This window comes from Lepus europaeus, chromosome 14 (assembly GCF_033115175.1).
Source record: "Lepus europaeus isolate LE1 chromosome 14, mLepTim1.pri, whole genome shotgun sequence".
NCBI classification, from domain to species: domain Eukaryota; kingdom Metazoa; phylum Chordata; class Mammalia; order Lagomorpha; family Leporidae; genus Lepus; species Lepus europaeus.
The window spans coordinates 88,350,771-88,371,435 of NC_084840.1; the positions used below are offsets into that span (position 1 = coordinate 88,350,771).

A 20,665-nucleotide genomic window follows, 5' to 3' on the forward strand; every position below is an offset into this window, starting at 1 on the left:
AAAGATATGTTTCTTTTGATGCAAAAAAAAAAAAGCCTGAAATCCAAGCATGCTTTATTTTTTCCTGTAATACATGTTTCCCATGAACTCTTTGAAAGCTCTCATCTATTAAAGTAAGAAGACAAAAAATCATCATGGATAAGAAGAGGGCATGGTGGCAGGTGCTTGGCCAGGTGGTTGGGGACACCCAGGGGCTGGGGCAGTGCCTGCCTCTGGCTCCTGTCTCCAGCATCCTGCCAGTGTAGACCCTGCCAGTGCAGCAGCGAGGGCTCAAGTAGTTGGGGTCCCTGCCACTCATGGATGGTCCCTGCATGGATGGAGTTCCCAGCTCCTGGCTTCCGCTTGACACCCGCGCTGGCTGTTGTGGGCACTTGTGGAGTGAACCAGTGGGTGGGAGGTCTCTCTGCTTCTCATGTGAGTTTGTAAAAACAACCACAGGAGGGTACCCCCGGCCTCACTAGGGATTGACTACTGATGGCCCTGGGGGTCGACGTTCAAGGTCAGATCTGGCCCTGCAACCTGCAGCTCTGAGCTCTGTGGAGAAGGCTGTGGCTCTTGGGACTGCCCTCTGAGCTCAGCCTGTCTGAGATAGGCTTCGTCCTCTATCCTTGCTCCCTCCTCCAGGCTGTCCTCCTGGGACCTGTCCTGCGATCGAGACCTTTCCCTTCTCGTCACCCTCTGCCCCCTACTGCCCTGTCACCACTGTTCTGGGCTTCGTTTGCTGCCCTTGTCGCTCTGCTTTGGGAAATGCTAGCTGCTTAGCGACCACACAGAGACAAGGAGTCCAAGGTCAAATTCGGCTCTAAAATACATTTGCTTAGGGATGAAGGACCCTGAATCCCATGTTCACCTGCATGTTTGCTAGATGTAGCTGGGGCATCCTCTGGTGCTTTGCCAGGTGCTAGAGCTACAGTGCTGAGCAGGTGCAGTGCCACTGGGAGCTTGGTGCCCGTGCAGGTGCACGAGCAGGCAGTCACAGCACCTTGTGCTACTTGCCAGTGCAACTCGGGCCTCTCTGGGACTTTGCACCCAGCCATGAGTTGGGAGTGAGGGAGCACACCAGTGCAGAAGGCAGGATGTGCAAGCTCAGGTCTACAGCGTGGAGCTGGAGTCGGCCAGACGACTGAGGGGGGAGGGTCCCAGATAAAGAAAGCAGCATGTGCAAAGGCCCCGGGGCAGTGCTGGTGGGGATCATTAAGTCTCAGTGTGCCCAGGCAGCAACAGCCACAGTGCTGGCAGAGGTGATTAGACAGAGCGGCAGTTTCTGTGTGTCTGGGTGTGAGCGTGCTCTGTCTCCCTAAAGATAACACTGGCTGAAGATTCCACAGGCAAACCAGCAAGGCCTGGGGGGAAGACGTTAAAAGCAGGCGAGTGTAGGATGGGTGCGTGTCAGAACACTGCAGGTTGTTTGTGATGGAGGCCGACTCACGCCTCGATCTGGGTTCCAGGTCCTCGCCTTGCTGGGAGGTGGGCGGTGCAGGCAGTTTCGGGGCACAGGTGCATCCACACACAGACTTGGTGTGGTGGTGGGGGAGATGCCGCACGCGGTTCCTCGGGGCTTGGTGGCAGAGTCAGGCTCCTTGGGGCTGGAAAACCCCTGGAAGAGAAGTGAGTCCAACCTCCTGGCTGACGCGTGACTCACCCCGTCATCATCCCTGGTCATTGGAGGAGGGTTTTGTTCTGGGCTTGGAAATCTAACGAGGTGCTCATCATGTTCGTTGGAACATTCTTCCTTAGGTAGGATTAAAATCCCTCTCTGATTCCCTTGGTCCCGGTGCTACCTTCTGCCTTAACAAAGGTAAGATGAGAAGTGACATGGACTCTGGGGGTGTGAGCAGCTCTGAAATGCATTTGCTGTGACCCCCACGCCCCACCTTGCGCCTCACCTTACTCATCAGGAAAATGGGTGACATCTTAGCATTTACCCGTCGGGCTGTTGGTTGGGATAGATAATGAACGCGTGTGAAGTGCACACACACAGTGAGCGCCGGTACCATGGGAATCAGATACCATGTTTACAGTGCCTGCACTTGAAGTTGGTTTAGGCACATTGAGGAACTGGCAGTGACCATCAGCGTGGAGATGTCCACTAAGATGGCCGGGTGGAGCCCCTGGGTGGAAGCAGAGAAGACAGCCCCATTGCAAATCCAGTTAGGGGAGGTCTGGGGCGGGGGAAAAACAGACTTTGCAGGAGTGTTAAGTAATTGGGCCCTGTGCAGTGTGTGTCCAGCGTCCAGGTAGCTCGGGAGGTGGCTGGGGCAGGGAGTATGGGACGTGTGGGGAGGGTTGGAGGGACTTGGCGAGAGGGCCGGGTGTGCTTGGTGCCATGTAGATGGGAACTCTTCATCGTAGGGCTGTGAGCCCAGCTCTGTCTTCCGCAGGGTCAGAGCCAGGGCTCGGCACCGTGGCTCTGGGATCAGAGACAGCTGCGTCCCAATCCCGTCTCTGACACTGACCGCCAGGTGACTGCACCCCTGGCCATCCACGTCCACATCTGTGAAATGGGTGTATGGGTAGCCCTAACCCCAGAGGATTGCTGGAGACGCCCCTGGGGTCGTGTGTCAGAGCCCTGAGGCCCCGGTGGTCGCCGTGGGGCATAAGGAAGATGTTCACAAAGCTGAGTCGCACATGCACAGAACAGGTGATGGACAGGTGTGGTGAGGGTGGTGCTGTCCTCGCCGTGGGCTCCACGTGCTGCCCAGAGAGCCTGCAGCACCCAGAGGTGACGCTGGCAAATTCGACTTTGACCTTGCACCGCAGCATCAAGCCCTCAGTAAACAGTCAGTTGTCAATTACAGTGCCTGGCTGTGTTCCCAATGCCAGCTCCCAGCTTGTGCACACCCTGGGGGGCTCAAGTACTTGGGCCCCCGTCTCCCACGTGAAAGAGAGGGAGACGCCAGATGGAGCTCCTGGCTTCGGCCTGGCCCATCCCTGGCTATGGGTGGCATTTAGGGTGTGAACCAGTGATGATGGGAGCTCTTTCCCTCTCTGTCTCTCTTTTAAATAACTAGAAATAAATTTTAAAAATTTAGAAACATTTACATTTTAAATGGAGTGACTTTACCTTCCCGAGGATAGAGTTTGTTGTTTTCTGACAGGGCACGGATCTGTGTGTGAGGTGCACAGCTAAAATTAGCAGTAATAGAGGCTGAATGAGTGACGCTTACGGTTCCGGGGCCTTATTCCCCTGGCAACGCCCAGGATCTGCGGATGAGTCGGTGCCCATTCTTTTCCCATGTGTAGATTTGGGAATTCATCATATTCCCCTCCAACTTCTCATGTGCTTGAAATAACTGAATGTCCCAAGAAAGTTTCATATTTCTTCAATCCGTAGTCTGAACCCAGCTAATTTAGGAGAAACTGATTAAAAAAAATTTACTTTATTTAAAAGGCAGAGTGACATAGAGAGAGGGGGAGAGAGAGAGAGAGAAATCTTCCATCCACTGGTTCATTCACCAAATGGCTACAACAGCTGGGTCTAGGTCAGGCTGAAGCCAGGAGCCAGGAGCTTCTTCCGGGTCTCCCACATGGGTGCAGGAGCCCAAGGACTTGGGCCACCTTCTGCTGCTTTCCCAGGCGCATTAGCAGGGAGCTGGATTGGAAGCGGAGCAGCCAGGACTTGAACCTGCACTCATGTGAGATGCCAGCAGCTTAGGCATCGCCTTAACCCTCTACGCCACAGCACCTGCTTCTGCTTGTTTAAAAGAACACTGCAGACATTTCTTAGGCATGGGTTCCAGGCCCTAATTGCTGTGGATTCTCACACGAATATGTTTTTATTTTAGTTATAATTATTTTGCCTCAAAGTTTCTTCTGTAAAAATTGAGATGTGCAGATGCTCTGCATTTTATGACGGGGCCATGTCCTAAAGGCCCATTGTAACTGGAGCATATCTCAAGGCAAAAACACATTCAGTCCACCAGACCTACTGGACATCAGAGCTTGGCCACACGCACACAGTAGGCGTGCTCTGTGTCTCTGTAGGACCGTGGAAGCCAATGGGGGTTGCACTTGCTGCCACCACCCAGGAAAAGACCCCAGCCCACAAATCAAAGCACAGCTGGTGCTGAAGCCCATGGCTTCTGCACCATCGTAAGTAGGAGAAATCCTTGTGTCGAGCCATCGGTAAGCCAGAGACTCCCTGTACACTTTATTGGCAGTGAAATGCACAGATCTGCAGTGTGCAGGTGGATGAGTTTGGACAAACGCGCCTGCTCTGGGAACCCACAATGCTTTTTTAGTTTCCAAGCCCACTTGCTTGGAGACCTTTAGTTCTAGACGTTTCTTCTTGGAGGTCAGGGGTCACTGATCTCCATCGCTCGTGACCGTATCTTGAGCAGGAAACGCGGGGCTTGGCACCCAGTATGCGTGCGAACAGTAAGAAGTGAGTAAGTGGATGAGGAGTAATGCTGCCCTCACGTCATGTCTGTGGCATTGGCAGCTCATAAGTCTGGCCTGACACGTTGCCGTCCCAAACCCTCCGTGATCACCAGTTAATTTCCATGCTGTTTCTGTGCGCACCGTGGAGTAGTAACAGTCATGCCGGCAAACAGGTTCGCGTACTCAGACAGGGGCGCGTCCATGCACAGGCACGGTTTGTGGTTCTGCAATCTTTATTCTAAGCCGTTTGATGACACGAGTCATGCTGCTTTACATAAACAATGCGTTGGAGGCTCTGTTTGGCAACTCATTGCTCACTGGGCCTGACCGGGGATATGTGTCTGTTTCATGCTTTCTCTGTCTTGCTCAAGTTCTAAATATAGTCTGCATAGCGAGGCTGGCTTGCTGCCCCGTGAACTGCAAACACCATCCAGCGCCTCCAGCTTATCTCCGGCCAGCCGCTTATCTACAGCAAGGCCCGCTCCGCCCGCAGTCCTCACTCCTGCCCCTCCTTCTGTCCCAGGTCATCACCCCCCAGAACGGCCGGTACCAGATCGACTCTGACGTGCTCCTCGTCCCCTGGAAGCTGACTTACAGGAACATCGGCTCTGATTTCATTCCTCGCGGGGCCTTCGGCAAAGTGTACCTCACCCAGGATATCAAGACGAAGAAGAGAATGGCGTGTAAACTGGTGCGTGCTTTCTCAGCGGCAGCTCCCCGGGCGTGTTTGCCTTTCTGGCTTCAGCGGGTTCATTTGCAGGCATTGGAAGTTCCTACCCTTTGAGGGGATCCTGCTTTCCAAGGGTGCTGTGCCCCAGCACATTTTTTTTAAGGATTTATTTGTTTATTTGAAAGTCAAAGGGGGAGACACACACACACACACACAGAGAGACAGAGAGAGATCTTCCATCTATTAGTTCACTTCCTAGATGGCCACAATGACCAGGGCTGAGCCAGGCCAAACCCAGGAGCCAGGAGCTTCATCCGGGTCTCCCATGTGGGTGCAGGGGCCATCTTCCACTGTTTGTCCTAAGCACGTTACCAGGGGGCTGGATCGGAAGTGGAGCAGCCAGGACTCCAACCTGCTCTCACATGGGATGATGGCATCGCCAGGTGATGGCTTTACCGGCTGTGCCCTGAGATACATTTGTGTTTCTGGATTTCCTAGGGGGACATTCAGCGCTCAGATCGCTGCTTTGGTGTGCTGTGGAGTTATATCTGGTTAGAGGAAAGCGCCCCAGCTTGGATGACGTCTTTGCCTTTGAGTGGAGGGGGGCCGAGGCTCGGTGTTCATTCACACCTGCACCCCAAGAGCAGCTTCATTCTTCCTCCCCTTTAGGGAGGGGGCCTGGGCAGAGGAGCAGAAGCTGGGGTAACAGAAAGCTTCTCGGGACTGCAGATTGGAAGGGCTGAGTCGAAAATCAGCAGTGACTAAGAACTCACCTCTCCTGATTAGACAGTAGCACCTGGGGTGCTGCCACATTGCAGCTCTTGGGCAGCTCACCCCCACTCCCATGCTGGGTGCTCACGTACCCTGTGACCCAACAGTTCCAGTTCTGTAGGTACACTTGGCAGGGTGTGGCCTGTGCGCTCATGCTCACCGCAAGCTGAAAGCTGGGCGCTAGGCTGTTCAGGTCGACACTGTTGACTGGGTGTCCCAAGCTGGAAACTTCCCAGGTGTTTATACAGTGGAACACTGGGCGGCAACAAGAATCCACCTGTGACAGCCATAATATCCGTGAATCTCAGGACCGTGGTGCTGAACCAGACCCAAAAGCAGATCTGCTTGGTGACATTCCATTTATATAAGAGAAATAGGAAAGACAGGTTGGGAGAGACTGGACTTCTAACGAAGAATTAATTGAAGTATACTCACTTTTCAGTTACAAAAAATAGAATAAAGGAGTGGACGTTTGGCCAAGGTGTTAAGGCACAGCCAGGACACCCATGTCCCCTATCAGAGTGCCTGGGTTCCATTCCCAGGGCCAGCCGCACACTCCAGCTTCTCGCTTATGGAGACCCTGGGAAGCAGTGGGGATGGCTCAAGTCATTGGATTCTTGCCCCCCATGCCCGTGACCTGGATCGAGTTCCCAGCTCCCAGCCAGCCCTGGCTGTCGCGGGCATTTGGAAAATGAACCGGGAAACTCACCGGCTCTCTCTCTCTCTCTCTCTCTGTACTGCTCAAATGATTTTAAAGATAATAATGATTGCTGAATGTTACGTCCCAGTCCTTGTTATCATCATTCAATGAGCATAGCACTTTGGCAGGGTATCTGTCACCAAAGGGAAAACGTAGAAGACTTGTAGCCAGCGGGTTGAAGCTTGCGTTGAGAGGGTTCGTGTTTAAGTTGCGCTGAGAAAGGTCTGCAGATTTTTCAAGGTGTTAGAACTGCTGAGTCGTTTCTCAGCAAGTCACAAAAAGCATGGGAAAGTAGTTGTGTGGGTGGTTTTCCTTACAGTACTAACATTTAATTTTGAAAGTGTCCTTGTCTTCAGACTGAAAAACACAGAGATGATCAAAAACCCCCCAAAAGCCTCAAAAGAAGTGTTACCTGAAGCATAAAATCCCTGTGCTCTGAGCTGATTGCTCTTGGTGGGTTCTTAGTATGTCCTTCATGGGAACATCTGTGCAGATAGGAATGGACAGTCTAAACATTTCAAATAAATGGGAAATTAAGGTTCGCACTTGGGCATCTCACTACCTTTTTAGCTAGCACTGTGTTTCGGAGACAGGTCCAAAGCTGCTTATACCAAAAGAGCTGCTTTCTTGCTGATAGATAGGAAGCGAACATGGTTTCACCCGGAGAAGACTTGAGGGCACGTGTGGGCTTCTGGTTGGTGGGTTGACCTATATCCAATGCGTGGTTGAGAATCTCACTGGCGCTTTTGTGTTCCAGATCCCCGTGGATCAGTTTAAGCCGTCCGACGTGGAGATCCAGGCGTGCTTCCGGCACGAGAATACGCCGAGTTGTACGGCGCCGTCCTGTGGGATGAGACCGTGCACCTGTTCATGGAGGCCGGTGAGGGAGGCTCCGTCCTGGAAAAGCTCTAGAGCTGTGGCCCCATGCGAGAGTTCAAAATTATCTGGGTGACCAAGCACGTTCTCAAGGGGCTGGATTTCCTGCACTCGAAGAGGGTGATTCACCACGATATCAAACGTGAGTCTCTTCTGGGGGTCTCCATTCAGCTCAGAGAGCCTCAGTGGGGCAGGGGCAGGTGCCTGCCCCCTGTAGCTCCCCAGCAGCATGGAGGAAGGCTTCTCCTGCCTTCTCTGCACCCCTGAGCCAGTGCTCAGAACACTTGGGCTGCCTGAGTCACCAAGAAAGGCTGGTCTCATCGCAGCCATCTGTCGGAAGGTTCTAGCCATGCACCTGTTAGCCTGTGCCTGGGCCTGTTAACAAGGCTTGTAACTTGGTGGTTCACTTACACACACACACACACACATAATGTCATGTATTTTTTTTTAAGGTTTATTTTATTTATTCGAAAGGCTGAGTGACAGAGAGGGAGAGACAGACACAAAGAGCTTCCACCTGTTGGTTTATTCCCCAAGTGGCTGCAATGGTCAGACTGCGGCAGGCCAAAGCCAGGAGCCCTGAGCTCCCATCTGGGCCCCCCATGTGGGTGTAGGGGCCCAAGCACTTGGGTCATCTCGGCTGCTTTCTCAAGTGCGGTAGCTGGGAGCTGGATCAGACGTGGAGCAGCTGGGACTTGAACTGGGACTCCCGTGTAGGATGCTGGTGCTGCAAGTGGTGGTTTAACCCACCGTGCTGTGATGCCAGCCCCTTAGCCATGTGTTTTTGGGAAGCATAGGGCTTTTCAGTTTCACACAGTGGTTGGATAAGCAGCTGTCAATCAAGACTTCACTAAGGGTGGGCTGTAAGGAGGAGATGCCCACTCTCAGCCTTCTTCCATACCCAGAGCTAAATTGGATGCATACAACTTTTGCTGGGGAAAATGATGTGTGTCTGGGGAGGGCATTTGGCACCAGGGTGAAGTCTGCTTGGGACACCTGCATCCCAAGTCATGTCAAAGTCCCAGGATTTGAGTCCCAGTTCTGCTTCCGGTCCAGCTTCCTGCTAATGTGGAGGTAGCAGAGGGTGATGCAGCTGGCTGGGTCTCTGCCACCCAGTGGGAGACCTAGATGGAGTTCCTGGCTCCCAGCTTCAGCCTGGCCCAGTCCTGGCTGTTGTGGGCAGCTGGGGAGTGAACCTCTCTCTCTCCCTCTGCCTCTCTACCTTTCAAATAAGTAAGTCATTTTTTTTTTTCTAAAGTGGGCATTTTACTGTAGCGGAGTGGCTTGAGAGCAGTAGCATGCCTATGCCTGAGAATTTAAAACAGAAGCTTTTTGAGAACCCTGAAAGGCTACAATCATTTTTAACCCCTTTGGCTTAATCATTTTTTAAAAAAGATTTATTTGTTTATTTAAGAGGCAGAGTTACAGATAGGGAGAGGGGGAGGGGGAGAGAGAGAGAGAGAGAGAGAGAGAGGTGTCTTCCATCCACTGGTTCACTCCCCAACTGGCCACAACGGCCAGAGCTGTGCCGATCCTAAGCCAGGAGCCAGGAGCTTCCTCCAGGTTTCCCATGCAGGTGCAGGGGCCCAAGGACTTGGGTCATCTTCTACTGCCTTCCCAGAGAGCTGGATCGGAAATGGAACAGCCGGGACATGAACCAGTGCCCAAACAGGATTCTGGCACTGTAGGTGGAAGCTTAGCCCGCTCAGCCACAGTACCAACCCCTGGCTGAACTCTTAACAGATCACCTAAATTCTCAGCCAAATACATCCTCCTATTTGGAATACAGAATATTTCAACCGGTGCCGATTTGGGACTCGTCATTTGGATAACTTGTGTGCATTTTATATTTGGGTATATAGATGACCTCGGATGAAAAATTTCTCTCTCATTGCAGCCAGCAACATTGTTTTCATGTCCACAAAAGCCGTTCTGGTGGATTTTGGCCTCAGTGTCCAAATGACCGAAGACATCTATTTCCCTAAGGATCTTCGGGGGACAGAGGTAAAATGACATCCATGTGAAAGTGGCGGGTATCTGATTAAGAGTTAAAAAAAAAAAAAGAAAGATAAATATTCTAGAATTACCATGGGATAAGAATAGCAAAAGAAGAGGGTGGAAACGTTTATTAAATCATTTTTATCTTTCGAACAAATTTAATGACCAAGGACTAAGGTTAGTGCTTTGTTTTTTCTTTTTTTCATTTTTCCCATGTTCTTTATAACATATGGCAATGGTGGCAGTATCGTGTGTGTTGAGATCTGTTTAACTCAGCCCTTGGCATGGTGTTTGTGAAGCTTCCCCGATCCAAAAAAGGCAGAATGTGAAATGCTCCAAGCTTTGAGATGTTTTGGACCTCCTGTCGGGGCCCTGGAGGCTTTGGGTTTCAGGTGGGGCTTTTAGCTGTGAAGGCTGGGATGCCATGTGCGGAGTGCCTGGGTGTGCTGTGTGTCTCTGCTCCGGACTCCAGGTAGCTGGGTTCTTGCCCCCGACGTGGGGGAAACAACTGAGCTTCTGGCTGTGGGCCGTGGCCCAGCCCAGCACCTGGGGGGTGAACCAGCAGGTGGAGCAATGATGGCATCCCTGTTGTTCGCGTCCCATTGGGCCCGTGCCATCCGCTCGTCACAGCTGCCCTGTTGTTGTCATCGGCCAGTATTGTCGCGGAAGGCAGACACTGCTGTTGTTACTGTTCTCATTTTACAAAAAGAGAAACACACTTGAAGGGATTCAAATAAAATGCCCAAAGTTACTCAACTGCCGACCCATCCCAGACGTGAGCCCTGTTTCTAAGCCTTCACTCCCACTCCTAAGTGGCTTTTTTTTTTTTTTTGACAGGCAGAGTAGACAGAGAGAGAGAGACAGAGAGAAAGGTCTTCCTTTGCCCTTGGTTTGCCCTCCAATGGCTGCTGCAGCTGGCGCGCTGCAGCCGGTGCATCGCGCTGATCCGAAGCCAGGAGTCAGGTGCTTATCCTGGTCTCCCATGGGGTGCAGGGCCCAAGCACTTGGGCCATCCTCCACTGCACTCCCTGGCCACAGCAGAGAGCTGGCCTGGAAGAGGGGCAACCGGAACAGGATCCGGCGCCCCAACCGGGACTAGAACCCGGTGTGCCGGCGCTGCAAGGCGGAGGATTAGCCTAGTGAGCTGCGGCGCCCACCTTCCTAAGTGGCTTTTAAATACGACTGATATGGTATTAAAATATACTACTGACTGAGCTGATACCACAAGGCTTGGCTCCCATGGCCCTCTGAATTATCAATGTCGTTTATATTTATCGAGACTGATTCAAAAGGCCTATCTTTTTAAAATTCTTCTTTCATTTAAAAATCCTTTTTAAATTTTTTAAATTGAAACATTTAAAAAAAACTTAAAAATCATTTTAATTTCAAAAGGCTTCTCTTTAAATCCATGAGATTCTGTAATAAACCCGAAGTAGTGAACACAAATCTTACAGGAAGAGAAAACAGTTAACATATTTATTAACTCGTCTGTGAAGCAAAAACCAAAACCAAACAAACAAAATCCAAAAAGCCTTCCCTGCATCCCTCTGAGCTGTGCGGTCCCGGGCGTAGCAATGATGGATTTTGCCTTGCGCTCACACTGGGAGGGCAAATGGCTGGTTCCTGTGGCAAATGAATACTGAGCACATGGCCACTGAGTGCTGTGGCCTCCCATGGGCTTCTGTGCACCTGCATCGTTAATGGATTCACAGGGAGTCCCCAGTAGGTTCTGGGAAGGAGAATGGGTGACGCTCGCTGGGGACCCCTGGCCACTGCCCCAGGAAGCTGCCCCGCCCCCTTTCCTTTCCTCCTCTCTGCTGCAGGTGTCAGAGAGAGAGGGTGACCAGGTCCAGCGTAGCTCTCAGCCCGATGAGGACCCTCAGTCCAGCCAATGTGTGTTGCCCTGAACTGAATTGCAGTGGGGTTAAAAAAAAAAAGGTTTGGTTTCTGGGCCCGAAATCTCTCGCAGCAGAGCAGAGAATCGAGCGAGCCCTGATGCTTACGACATGTTTTCTGTGGGAGGCGTTTCGTTATGTCTTGGCAACAGTCCGGAGAGCAGCTTTAGGGTGTTCTACCCCCTTTTCCTGGAGCCACTTTGAGAGACAGACTATTTATGGTCTGCGAGATGGAAAATCCTTCCCTCTTCCTGGCAGAGGGGCCAGCACAAGCATTTTGCAATGCTGTAGACAGACATGTGTCCTGGAATCTCAGCAGAGTGTTTGCCTAGGAAATCCTAGCATGTGTGCCCCTGGGTAATGTTTGCAGCAAGCAATTGTCAGCAAATGCAAACTGCTTTTTTATGAAGTGGCTTTTTTTAATGGTGTTTGTGGTTATAAACTCTCTTCTTCCCACCCTGCATTTGCGCTCTGTGTGGTGACTCAGGTGTGGAAGGTGAGGAACTTACTCCTGAGAACTTTGATCAATCTCACCTTTGCACTTCTTATGGAAAGAGACAGAATCAGATAGAATCAGGCAAAGTCAGCCCTCACATTTGCATCCCAGTCAAACCTGACCATGTGGCTTCTGCATACATAGCCAGCTCACCTGTTGGTCCAGCTCCTAATCTCTCAAAGCAGCTGTGTTTGGAGCGTGACATTGTAGCCATGCAATACAGATACAGCATTCATCTAGCATCTTGTTTGATTTTCTGGTGTTTCGGCACAGGGTACCGAGGGAAAATAAACAGAATCTGTCGATATGCGGTTAGAATGATTGCGCTAACTCGGCTCTCTTTTTAAAGTTCTTGTTCTGAATCTGTTTAGTTTTGTTCGTGTACAACATCACACTTGCACATACACACAAAGATCGACCCATGGTCTCTTCCCCTTCAAAAAGTTCACCGAAAAAGGGAATTAAAAGAGAAGTTTATTCTGGTGCAAATCAATTTGGAGAGGTCATGCAGATTTTTTTTCATGATATGCATTTTCCGTGGACGTTTTGAGGGTGTCTCGTGTGCACAGATTTTAGATGAAGCATGGTCTGCTGACTTTTATCTCTGTGCATGTTGTGAAGTCCCTGTGCATGCTGGGAAGGCAGGGGCCTGACCCCAGCGCTGGGGGTACCTTGCTGCAAGTGCCCATGCCCCAGGGTGCAGGGTGGAGAACATCCGATCAGGCCCAGCCAGCCAGCCTGGAGAGCTTAAACTTCACACTGGGCTGCTTGATGCTCTGACTCCCTTAGCTCTTGTAGTGCTTGACAAAGCAGGAGGTCTGAGCCGTGAAGCTCTGTAGCACCCGGATCACCAGGCTAGACCCGATGCTGCTGTGCACCTGTGCACAGGTGCTGGGGGCCCCACCCACAGTAAGCACTGTGCCTAGTGTGATGCTGAATGTGGGGAGGAGGGAGGAGACAGCAGCTGCTCACAGGGACTGATACCTGCTGCATTTCTGTCTTCCTGTAGCTGCTTCTGAGCATGGCCAGAACACCAAAGCATGAAATCTGCCCTCTTGCATTTTTCAGTGTGGCACACAACCGTTGGCTCTGGGTTCTGTGTTGTGCATTTATTCGCTTTCTCTCTGCGGTGATCTTTAGTAAGAAAGCCCTATCAAGGTCCAAGTTCAGTGTCTTTGCTGCTGCAGGGCTGGTTGCAGAACAGGGAACCCACTGTAGCCTGGGCACAGAGAGCAAAGGGGAAGCCAGCCCGGAAGTGGGTTGTAGGAAGGGGCTGAGCAGCTGAGCTGGGGAAACAAGGAGATTTCCCCAGCTTTTGTAAACTGGCTCTTTACTTAGTTACTCAGCCCCGAATTCCGGGAACTCCCACTCCTTTCCCTGGGTTTGCATGAGGGCAGCAAAAACTGTTACCAGGGGAACGAACTCCAGGTGGGCTCTCCTTCAACTGAAATGCCCCAGAGCACAAGTGTTTGGCTTTTGAAATTTTTTTTTGGTTTGTTTTCAGATTTGGGGACATTTGCATATGCATGAGAGAGTTTAGGGAAGATCTGTGCACCTGGAGTTCATTTGCCTTTGACCCCTTCTGTCGTAGGCTGAAGGTGATTTGATGCAATATTTTCAAGGTACCTGCATTTTTGACTGGGACCTGCCCCATGAAATCAAGGGAATCTTTTTTTAAAAAATTTTTAAACATTTTATTTAGTTATTTGAGAGGTAGAGTTATAGAGAGAGAGAGGGAGAGGCAGAGATAAAGGTCTTCCATCTGCTGGTTCACTCCCCAGATGGCCAAAATGGCCAGGGCTGCGCCGATGCAAAGCCAGGAGCCAGGTGCTTCTTCTGGGTCACCTACATGGGTGCAGGGGCCCAAGGCCTTGGGCCATCTTCTGCTGCTTTCTCAGGACATGGCAGAGAGCTGAATTGGAAGTGGCGCAGCCGGGACTCGAACCTGTGCCCACATGGGATGCGTATGCCACAGGTGGAGGCTTAGCCTACTATGCCACAGAGCTGGCCCTGTCAAGTGAATCTTGCAGTTGGGGTGTCACACGTCAGCACTCACAAAGCTTTGAATTTTGGAGCATTTCATGTTTTGAATGTTAGGGTTAGGGATGTTCAACCTTTACCCGTTGTTAGAATATTAACCCCTACATGAAAGTTCTTCAGAAATTTCAAGATGGAATTAAAAGATCAGTCTATGCAGCAGGTGTTTGTGGTGCATCTGGTTTGAGCTGTGTCCTGTATTGCGGTGTGGGTTCAAGTCTTGGAACCTCCACTTCCCATCCAGCTCCCTGCTGATGTGCCTGGGAAAGCCGCAGAGGATGGCTCAAATACCTGGGTTCCTGCCACCCATGTGGAAGACCCGGGTGAGCCCCTGGCTCCTGGTGAAATCGGAGAAGACCCTCTAAAATCTACAATAAAATATGGTCCTTTAAAGTTCCCCAGAAGTGCTATCTGGGGTGCCACATGTGCTACTGGAATTTGGGGTGCCATACGATTTCACCACGGGCTTATTATTAAATCCCCAATATTAATAAACCCAAGAGGGTTCTTGCCTAATATTTAGAGAAGAATTCTAAATACCGGCACAGATAAACGAGGCAGCATGGTACATTTTAAGCTTTTATTTAGTGAGAAAGATGCATAGGAGAGTGAGAGCTTTATTTAAGAGAGGGAGGTGAATAGGGGTTCATACCAAGCACCAGGAACCAGCCACATGGATGAGCATCTAGGCCAGGAATGCTGGAGCACATGGCCCAAAGGCCATGTGCCCCAATGAGGTCACACAGGGGTGTGGTGAAGGCATGGTCTTCCAGTTCACCAGTCTAATCAATTTTAGCCTGTATGCCTGCCTACTTCACTGGCATTGGCCTGACCTGGTGCCAACGGTTGCTAGCATTTGGGGGGAGGGATAAACCAGTCAGTGGAAGATCTTTGCTCTCTCTCTGTGTCTGTCTCTGCCTTTCAAATAAATAATCTTTTTTATTAGTAAAAGATTTATTTTGGTGCAAAAAGTTTTTGAAATACACACACACACACACACACACAAAGCCTTCTAAGAGATCATGAAAATGCATATTATGAAAAAATCAATATTTTTTCACCAAAACAAGCTTTTAATGTTATTTTCCATGAACTTTTTGAAGTCCCTGTGTGTGTGTGTATGTGCGAGCCAGCCAATGAATGATCTGTACTTAGACCACTGGTCCCCAGTGTTTGTTCTATTTTATCTATCTTTCTTAATTTATAAATGAACCCTTAGAGAAGTTGTTTAACCAACTTGCCCTACTTACTGAGCATCCACGCACGAATAGAACTTCTGCGTGGTTTGCATGTAATATTTAAGTCCCTGGGCCACAGGGGAGCTAGAATAAGAGGTACCTCATAGAAGTGACTGAGTCGCATCACTTTTGCCCCAGTTCTCTTTATCCTTGTAAGTTTTTCCTTTCCAAGCAAGACTGCTGCCCCTTTTGTCACTGCACATAATGAGAGCTTTGGCAAGTAAGTGACTCATAGGTGAAGAAGTCATACTATTTGCAGTGTCATTCTGTTTTTAAAAATTTATTTATTTGAAAGTCGGAGTTAGAGAGGAGAGGGAGGGAGGGAGGGAGAGAGTGAGAGAGAGAGATTGATCGATCGATCTTGCATCTGCTGGTTCACTCCCCAGATGGCTGCAATGACCAGGGCTGGGCCAGGCCAAAGCCAGGAGCCAGGAGCTTTGTGCTACTTTCCCAGGTGCATTAGCAGGGAGCTGGATCAGGAGTGGAGCAGTTGGGACTCAAACCAGCTCCCATATGGGATACCAGTGCTGCAGGTGGTGGCTTTACCTGCCAAGCCACAGAGCCAGACCCTACAGTGTCATTTAAATACAAGGGGTATTGGTGTTTCCCTAACTACTAGCCCATGGGTTTTATGGAACTCTGATGAGCGGGAATCTCGGGTGGGTTGTGGTTCCGGGTCCTTGGCTGCCTGCCCAGCCTCGTATCCAGGCTGTGCCTCTCTGGCAGGCTGCAGAATGAGGGAGTACACCGATGGCTTCCTCCTGTAGCCCACACGGTGGATGGGCTAGGATCTGCAGCCTGGTTAGGGACCCCGAGAGGCAGGCACCCCCGCGATTCCGGTCTGATGTCACCATTTTCCTTTCCAGATTTACATGAGCCCGGAGGTGATCCTTTGCAGAGGCCACTCCACCAAGGCGGACATCTACAGCCTGGGCGCCACGCTTATCCACATGCAGACGGGCACACCACCCTGGGTGAAGCGCTACCCCCGCTCGGCCTACCCCTCCTACCTCTACATAGTAAGTGGGGCTCAGCCCGGCTGGGCGGGCAGGGGCCATCTACCTCCTGCAACAGCCACACCTGCCTATGTGAGGCTGGACCCCTGAGAGGAGGCGGCAGGTTCTTCCTACCCGGGAGGAAGCTCCATTGCAGAGAAGACAGCCTGGCTGTTTGCAGGGAACTTGGGGAGGTGGGTTTTGGGCCCAAGTGAGGTGCTAGCCCATCCTATGTGGAAGTGTGAAATGCTACATCGAGGGGTGTCCGAGGAGTGTACATCTTTTAGCAAAGGAGTGTACATGTTCACTGAGCTCTCGAGTGGTCATATAGAGGGGTGGGCGTTTGGCACAGCGGCACATGTCAGAGTGCCTGGGATGGAGGCCTGGCTCTGCTTCCAATTCCAGCTAAGTGCACGCCCTCAAGGGCAGCAGTGGTGGCACAAGGACTTGGGTCTTTGCCACCCATGTGGGAGACTCGATGGAGTGTTCCAGGTTCCTGGCTTCAGCCTGGCCCAGCCCTGGTCATGTGGCCATTTAGACTCGGATGGAGTGTTCCAGGTTCTTGGCTTCAGCCTGGCCCAGCCCTGGTCATGTGGCCATTTAGACTCGGATGGAGTGTTCCAGGTTCCTGGCTTCAGCCTGGCCCAGCCCTGGTCATGTGGCCATTTAGGGAATGAACCAGCAAATGGAAGAGCTCCCTCTCTCTCTCTCTCTGTAACTCTGCCTTTCAAATAAAGAAATCTTTAAATATATATCACTTCCCGGCCTTTTGGCTAAGATCATGTGTAAAATATATATAATCATATTATTATATATGACTATTATAAAGTTATATTACATATTTCCTATTTTATAGTTATATACTTTATGTGTAATATATGTTATATATAAAAATGTAGAATATATCTGATTACTGATCTTATATGTAAAATACAATAATATAAGGTTATTAATATATGACAGTGTATTACCACATATTCATATTATAATATTTCTGTGTGTTCAATATGTCAGATATATCAATACACTTTATATAATAATGAGTGGAAAAACCACTGGTGCCCGTGACAGCCTTCCCCCTGGGGAAGACTCTGTGGATCCAGCAATAGACTTCCCCTGTGGGCCACTGATGTGAACTGCCTGTCCCTGTTCTGAGTTTAAAGACGAAGCTAACTCAGTGTCCTTAGGAGGTTAAAGGGGTGCTTATTTAACAAGGTTATGCACAGGCTACGTCAAAGAATTCATGCAAAACATAAATGTATTTTGGTGTAATGCATTTTGAAATTCTTGAAAAAAATATATTAAATATTTTATTTTATTTGAAAGGAAGAGTTGCAGAGAGAAAGGGAGAGACAGAGAGAGAGAGGTCTTCCATCTGCTGGTTCACTCCTCAGATGGCTGCAACAGCTAGAGCTGGGCCAAGCTGAAGCCAGGAGCCTGGAACTCTATCCAGGTCTCCCATGTGGGTGCAGGAGCCCAAGCACTTGGGCCATCCTTCTCTGCTTTCCCAGGTGCATTAGCAGGGAGCTGGATTAGAAGTGGAGCAGCTGGGACCCGAATCCCCTGAGCCAAAGAGCCAGCCTTGGATACTTTTATTCTTAAGACCCATTTCCCATGGACTTTTCCAAGGATCCTGGTGCTGGCTGTGGCCATGTGATAGGAAGCCTTGGTCCCAGAGTGCATTTGGTGTCGGGGGAGGGGGCTGCGTCCATTCCCTCCCTACCCGCCCTGGATGCTAAGAGCCCTGCTCTGTGACAGATCCACAAGCAGGCGCCTCCCCTGGAACACATCACCCAGGACTGCAACCCCGGGCCTCAGGGAGCTGATGGAAGCTGCGCTGGCCAGGAACCCGGCCCACCGCCCACCCGCCGCCGACCTTCTAAAGCACGAGGCTCTGAACCCGCCCAGGGAGGACCAGCCGCGCTGTCAGAGCCTTGACTCGGCCCTGCTGGAGCGCAAGAGGCTGCTGAGCTGGAAGGAGCTGGAGCTGGCTGAGAGCATTATGGGTAGGGGACCCCTGCCGAGGTGCGGGGTTGGGGGGGCAGCGCCCTTTTCTGTACACATCAGACGGTCCCTGGAATCCAGCAGCTTCTCCAGGGCTGTGTTGTTCTTTGAGAAATTCCTGCACCCCCATAACAAAAGTTGCAACAGAGACTATAACTGGGGTTTAAGGAGTCACGTGGTTTTGCTGATGCAGTGGCAGTCCCCCAGGCCATCCATAAAATACCGAGCTTGAAGTCACTTTGCACTTCCTGTTCCAAACCCTCTGTGGTAGCCAAGGAGGGTGCATTCCAGGATCCGGGAGCAGGGATTCCTTTTCTCTTAAAAATTCCTAGCATTCTTCATCCATATAAGGTCCAAACTCACACATAGGTCAGGCCCCCGGGAATCCTTGTCTGCCTTGTGGGTTTTGCCCAGGGAGAATGTGCTGGGATCTGTAAGTTGTTGCTTGGGGCGTTCAGGGCTCCTGGTTGAACTCTTCCATCTGTAGCCTCGCCTGTCAACATAGCATCAAGTGACCAATCGTGCATAAAACCTGGGTCCCCTCGAGGAGGGCTCCAAGGGGGACCTGCTGTTTCTCTGATATTTCCCACGTTTGCGTTGCAGACTCTTCCTGCGTGGGGAGTACCGAGGAGTCGACGGAGATGCTCAGGAGACAGCGCTCCCTGTACATCGACCTGGGCGCCCTGGCCGGCTATTTCAACCTTGTGCGGGGCCCACCCATGCTGGAATATGGCTGACAGGTGCTGGTGTGTGCTGTCGGTCGGGACAGCAGCGGTCCCCTGGACGCTGGTGCTGCTGACCTCACACGGACAGCGCTGCCTCATGCTGTGTGGCATCCCAGGGCCAGCGTGAGCTCCCACGGCATGGGAACGTGGTTGCCCATGGGAGTGAACTCAGCGGACGTGTGACAGAGGCTCCTTCGTGTGTGCCGGGTCTAAAGGTTCTCATTTCTCAGGTGCTGGGACTCCAGAGTGGGAGGTGTTTGCCAAGTTCCCACAAGGATGGTGGCTGCCAACAGCGTTCCACTCACTGTGCACTTTGCTAGGAAATGTGAAAACCGCCCATCCCAGGGATAATCCTCTTTCTTACGGCTGCTGTCCTCGATTCTCACCTAACTATGAGGTCTTCCCCGGACTCAGGCTGTTGTTTGTGTATGTAACACGATAACTCTGGGTGCTCGCTTCGGCAGCACGTATACTAAAACTAAGGTAATCTCGGGGCCTTTATGGGTTGAATTAATATATTTTGGGTGAACGGGATGGCTTGAATACGGTTGCAATAAGCTCTACTAATGTCTCCCATGTGGCTGTCTGGTGAGTTCAGAGCCACTGGACAGCCGGCCACTAGTGATGGTTTGTGTTCTGTTCCTATGGAAACACTTTGTACATGCTATGCTGAAAACATTTGAAACGTGTGACGTTTTGAATGTGGTTAGAACTGTGTAAACCACATAATTTCTGTACATCCCAAAGGATGAGATTGTGACTTCGGAGAAAATGGAAACTTTGGTAAAATTTTTGGTTGATGCTACTTTTATCCTTTTAGGACTACCTTCTCTTCTGCGTTTGTATATTAAAATGGCATACTGTGTATGTGTTATGTCAAATGCCTTTGTGGATCTTTCTTATGTATATACATAGATATAGATATATAGATATATATTTAACTTTGTAAAAGCCCATGAGCATTCCTGTTGAAGGGACATATTTACAACAGGCAAATGAAACCCAATGCTTTGGTCCAATGTGACTGCTCAAATCTATTGAATAAATTCAGTATTTTCTCTTAATGGCTGTTCAGAGTGTGGTTCTCAGCTGCGAATGGGTTATAGGGATTCAGATACAGGATGGGGGGGACCATGCTTCACAAGAAGGCAAAAAAAATATAGCTGAGGGGGTTGGCGCTGTGGTGCAGTAAGTTAGGACAATGTGTGCAGCCCCGGCATCCCACATAGGAGTTGGTTCAAGTCCCAGCTGCTCCACTTCCGAACAGCTCCCAGCTGATGCACCTGGGAAAGCAGTGGAAGATGACCCAAGTCCCAAGGCCCCTGCTACCCATGCAGGAGACCCGGATGGAGCTCCTGACTCCTGTCTCCTGGCTTCGGCCTGGTCCAGCCTGGCTCTTGTGGTCATTTGGGAAGTGAACTAGCAGATGGGAGATTTCTCTTTCTCTCTCTCTTTGTCTCTTTCTCTCTTCCTCTGTCACTCTGCCTTTGAAGTAATTATGTCAGTCTTGAAAAAGCAGACTCCGTTCCTGGCCTCTGAAGGGCCAGTGTTGCCAGGTGCCCCTGGTATGCCGGGGTCGGAGAATAACGGGGGGCTGGTGATGTAGATGGCGTGTGGTTCTGCCCCCGTCTTGTTCTGTGTTTGCATGCTCCAGAGTGTACACTTCCACACTCAGCCTAGTGTCGTTCGGCAAGTTAGTAGCTAACTCACCTTCCTGTACAGTGGATTCATGGCATTCACCACCTCCTAGGGCAAGCTGCTATGTGGGAGTCGGGTCAGTGGCTAGGCCTAAACTCTGCTATGTGCTCATGCCAAACACACTAGTGCTTGGCACCCTCGCAACGCACTGGGGCAGCCAAACAAGCACAGAGAGAGCCACG

The 20,665-nt window shown here is 50.8% G+C and overlaps 1 pseudogene; it reads left to right on the top strand.

The window, feature by feature from the left end:
- The first annotated feature begins 4,539 nt into the window (after positions 1 to 4,539).
- Positions 4,540 to 19,757, top strand: LOC133773505 (mitogen-activated protein kinase kinase kinase 8-like; annotated as a pseudogene).
- Positions 19,758 to 20,665: the final 908 nt, after the last annotated feature.